General features: G+C 41.1%; 1 protein-coding gene across 5 annotated transcripts in view; it reads left to right on the forward strand.

The window, feature by feature from the left end:
- LOC116074151 (zinc finger protein 81-like) overlaps positions 1-5054 on the forward strand; it is a 118758-nt gene that overhangs the window by 23263 nt on the left and 90441 nt on the right. Inside the window, exon 1 of one of the 5 annotated variants that reach the window (XM_031346865.1) lies at positions 2640-4772. The exons of the other annotated variants lie outside the window; for them this stretch is intronic. The gene's annotated coding sequence lies outside the window, so the exon portion shown is untranslated. Of the gene's footprint in view, positions 1-2639; positions 4773-5054 lie in introns of those variants that run through there. 5 annotated transcript variants of the gene reach the window in all.

Genomic DNA, 5054 nt, shown 5'->3' on the forward strand with positions numbered 1-5054 from the left:
CCCTTTCCTCCCCAACTTGCTTCATGGCCATGATGTTTGTGCAGGAATAGAAACCCTGACTAAGACAGATAGTAAAATATCATCATATGTAGTAAAATATACTGGGAAAGACCTGTTGAAATGATCATGCTGAAATTCCTAACTGAGAAATTTCCAGGCAGAGCAGAGTGTTCTTTCCATGGATGAGTTTCTTGCTTTTTGCTCCTACTGTGAGCATTTTAATACTGTGGAACTTCTGTTAGAATTGGAAACCTTTTAGTTATTTTCAAGGCTGCAATGTTTGAAATTTTCTTATCTGTTTGCCTTTCTCCTTTCTCCAAATCACAGAGGCAGAGGGTCAGCTTGACACAGATAAGGGTCTCAAAGGACACTTGAGATAAATATGCTTGAGTCTGAAATAAGGGAACCAATTTCTTCTCTGTTAATGAGCACAAATAGCACATGACAATTTACCAATATCATTTATATCACAGCATGCCATTATGCTACACAACTTCAATAGACATTCCCTGAAATACCTCCGGTCAGATTCAAGACTATTTTTACGTTATATTACTTTCTAAAAACCATGCATACGAAGTTTACTGTTCTTATAAAATAAATTTTCATTATAGAAAACAAAGACATAACATTCTCCTGCCATCATTCTTCTTCATGCAAGTATTCAGTTAATATATCTTTGGATTGTATTGTGTTAGAATGCCAGATTTTAAAAATTGCTATTTGATGTACTGACTTGATTTTCATGAAAAATCATTATTTGGCTTAGAATTAAGGCAGCATTTCCAATGACCTTTAAAGTGGTCCTAAACATACTTCTGCCATTTTTATTACATATTTATGCAAAGCAGTGTTCTCAGAATTGATGACTATAAAATCAAAATATTGATCAAGTCTAAAAAAATAAAACTAAGGTGTTCTACAGTATCAAATATCTAGGCAAGATTTAATTCTTTGTGTACAAATAAACAAGTACATCTGTTGTGAATCATAAAAAGATAAATCAATAAAAGAATAGGTTCTATGGGATTGCGGGGGAAGTAGGTGTCTCAGTGGGCCTATGCCAAGGCATCCCTTCCCCCTGAGGGACCAGCCACAGGATGGTATAGCATGGAATAGAGTTTATTTGGTGCATGGGGAGAGGAGATAAGAGAATAGGAGGCCTGCCATGACCATGTAGAGAGAGGGGGGAAGGGAAGAGTGACAAGAGAGTAAGAGAGGGAAGAGGGGCCAAGTAGCCTCTTTTATAGCAAAAATTGTTGCCAGGTAATTGTGGGAAAGAGCATACCTGGCTGCTGCCAAGTAACTGGGGGTGGAGTCTAGATAGAATACCAACATTCCCCCGTTTTGGTTTAGTTAAAAAACAAAAAATTAGAAAGAGGTGATGATGGAGCAGCAATAGGGTTGTCGTGATATCTGGCTGCTTCATGCTGACATTGGGGTGCCATGTCTCTGGTGGAACCCAGAGGAATGGGTATGGGGGATGTTTATCTAGTATTGGGAGAGTTGGTTACTTCCTTGCTGTCCAGGGTCTGTGGAGCCATCTGAGGATAGGTCAGAAGGAATAGGTCCAGTAAGAAGTAGCTAGCTGTATCTGAGAGGAGATTAGAGCATCTTCAATTTACCAATCTCTGGAGCCATCCTGGATATAGCAAGTGCTTGGACTTGACAAGATGTTGGAACATAGGCAGAGAATAAGATTAAGTATGTTTGGGAGAAAGAAAAATTTTTCTTAAGATATACATTTGAAACCCAGAGGAATCCCACCCTCTGGAATAGGTTAGGTAGATTTGCTTATCTGGATGGAGCCTATTTGGTCTATGAGAGGTAGATCTTAGTAGCTTTCCTGTAGCTGATAAGTTTATAAAGAGATAACATGAGTTATCAATATGAACAGTCTTTAAGATGAGCCCTTTGTGAGCAGAAGGAACAAGTTTAAAAAGTTGGATCCTATAGTAGAATGTTTATTAGAGTTAAGCAAATTTATAGGAACTTGCTATGCCACTGTTAGGGCAGTGGCATAGCAAGAAGAGGAACTGTGTAGTATTTAATTAATGGAAATAGAGTTTAGGTAAGGAGATAACAGATTACATCTGTGAAAGTTTTTTCTAGCTGCTGTCTTAGCTGTCAGTGTAGTCAGAAGTCTGGGGAATAAACAGTAATTTAGCAGTCATATTATTTAGAAAATGACAGAGTCCACTAGCCAACAGTTCTCTGGTCTCCATAGCCTCAATGGCAACTTGACAGAGTCAGTCTGGCTTTCCAGTGCAGAAGATGCAGGGCTTTTTCTCTGTGGAATGGATATGTGTAGCATAAAAAATGGCTTACCTTTATTTTAGCCAAGTCATTTGACTCAAGAGTGTCTGGCTAGAGAGATGTCTCAGCAGTTAAGAGCACCGACTGCTCTTCCAGAGGTCCTAAGTTCAATTCCTAGCAACTGCATGGTGGTTCACAACCATCTGTAATGGGGTCTGGTACCCTCTTCTGATGTATCTGAAGAGAGCAATGGTGCACTTACATACGTAAAATAAATACCTCTAAAAAAAAAAAAGTATCTGGTTTTGTCCACGGCGTTCTTCAGTGATTATCATATTACAATCTAGGCAGCATCCTGTAGTTGTGTCCACATCTTCTGAGACTTTGTTGGAGAAACTGTTAGAGGCTTTTGGGAATTCTTTCTGTCATAAACTTAATAGTTAACAAACTTCTGACAGGATTGAGCGCTATAGATTGGTAATAACTGAATAGAATTTAATAGCAGTAGTAAAAATCATATTAAGACAGGATAGGAATAGAAACCTTAGGTAACTTTGACAGGTTGAATAGGTAGAGAATAATATATTTTTGTATTAACAAAGAAATATTTGGCTAGGACTAGAATAAGAAAGCTGGCAGCAGTGGCCTAAGATCCTGGTGACAGAGTTTGTCCTGTGACACAAACTGAGCACACAGGCTGTGAGAATAGGTCAAAGGTAAGCTCTTGGACCCTGTATAGCCCACATGGCAGATGCTGGATAGCAGCAGCTCCTGGCCAGAGGCCCCTGGGCCCCGAAGTGCCTGAGGCAGTGACACTGTGTTATCAGTTGTGGCTCTAGCTGCACAGCATGGCCAGAAGACTTGTGGCCCCTGGGACTCAGAGTTGGGGTTGGGTGGGATGGGGTGGGGTGGGAGTAAGGGCCCAAAGTAGTGTGTTTTGTGGTATAGCAAAGCGTGAGTGGGCTGAGGGAGCTGAGTGTGAGGGGGACGAGGGCAGCAGAATCCAGGCCGGGCCTGGAATTCTCAGCCTCACAAAAGAAACTGTAATGCTCAGAGCCGGTGCTACTGAGCCAGAGAGCAGTTTTCCAGGCTTGGCCTGGAATTCTCAGCCATGAGAAAGAAACTGTCTCTGGGACCATGCAGATGGTTGCTCTGACCAGTGGGAATGGGGGCTTACCAGATGTGGGCTATCAAGTGCGGTTGTGGCTGAGATGGGATGCAAACTTGCAGAGTTTCTGGATCTGAGCCACAGTGCACCAATGTTGTGGTCATAAAAAGATAAAGAGGTGTTAATATATGTTCTAAGGTGGTGTGATAAGGTATGGGGGAAGGGGGTGCTTCGGTGGGCCCATGCCAAGGCATCCCTTACCCCCAAGGGACCAGCCACACGATGGGATAGCATAGAACAGAGTTTATTTAGGGCATGGGGAAGGGAATTAAGAGAGTAGTAGAGGCAGAGAAAGAGGCAAGAAAGGAGGAGAGAGTAGAGAAGTAGAGGCCGGCCATGACCATGTGGAGAGTGGGAGGAAGGCAATGGAGACAGGAGCAAGAGGCAAGAGTATGAGAGAAAACATCCATTTTACTATGTATTTTTTATGTTTAATAATGTTAAAAATCACTTGCATGCTGTCTTAGTTTTCCTTCTATTACTGTCATAAACATAAGCAAAAAGGGAGGGAAGGGTTTATTTTAGCTTATACGTAAGCTTGTCTTTCAAAGGAAGGAGATATTTACCCATCTTCTACCCAGAATGCTAGAAAAGAATGTCGTTTACAACCTGGTGCTCTTTTACTCTCTGTAGGGCCAGGCTTCACCCAAATCCCCCAGACTGTATATTTGTTTATTCCAGATGCACCCCAGCCCATATTGAGCATTACTTCTAGGCCATAAATCCCATCCTTATGAGAGATGCCACATTTACAACAGACTAAGTGATTTCTGTGTTTTTAGGGCCATGACAATCTTGAATCCCACATGCATCTTTTACCTCAGTCATTCTCTTTAGACCCCTTGTGTTTTCCTCATTCTCCCTAGCCCCTTTTCTTGAGCATTGTTTCTAAGTAAACAGAACCTATTTTTATGGAAGAAGCCATATGTACTTTGTAAAGAATTTCAATGTAAATGTGTCTTAAGCTTTGTTGTATACACTGGAAGGACTGAGTTAATCATCATCAGGGACCTTTTCCCAATATTGTGGTATTCTTAAATATGGATAAAATAAACCAATTGAAGACTCCATAAATTTGAACCAGTGACTGCTAACTAAAGTTGTACTGAACCAATGACCAAACCAGCTCGGTCAGTCAACATGATCTCAAGGGAGGGAGTGAGGATTGAAAAGAAAAAGACAATTAGATAACATTTTAACATGACTCTAGCCAGTGTTGAAGCTAAAGCATCTTTATTTTTTCCCAGTCTGCTTTTATATCAATCTAGGTACATCCAAAGAATATGGTCAGTTCTCAGATCAAAGACAAAGTGACCAAACAAGGCAATGAACAAAGAGATCACACCAGGTAGTAATCAAACAAAGCAATAAACAAAGTCCTGAGAGTCACTGGGTCTGGGGGCTTGTCAGGACTACCAAGACAAAAAGGAAGTCACACATTCCTTGGCTGTGTTTACCTTGATCCTTGATTAGCCCAAATGCAATACTCTTATCTGATCCTACTTCCTCCTCTGAGCTTGGTGACAAGTACTTGCCAGATTTCTATAAGTGGCACCCAAAGCTCTCCACAAACCAGGTTTCATTCTTGCCAGTCCTTGGATTGTTTCACAGCTGGCTGTGATGCTTGCAG

Source organism: Mastomys coucha, chromosome X (genome assembly GCF_008632895.1).
Source record: "Mastomys coucha isolate ucsf_1 chromosome X, UCSF_Mcou_1, whole genome shotgun sequence".
In the NCBI taxonomy this organism is placed as follows: domain Eukaryota; kingdom Metazoa; phylum Chordata; class Mammalia; order Rodentia; family Muridae; genus Mastomys; species Mastomys coucha.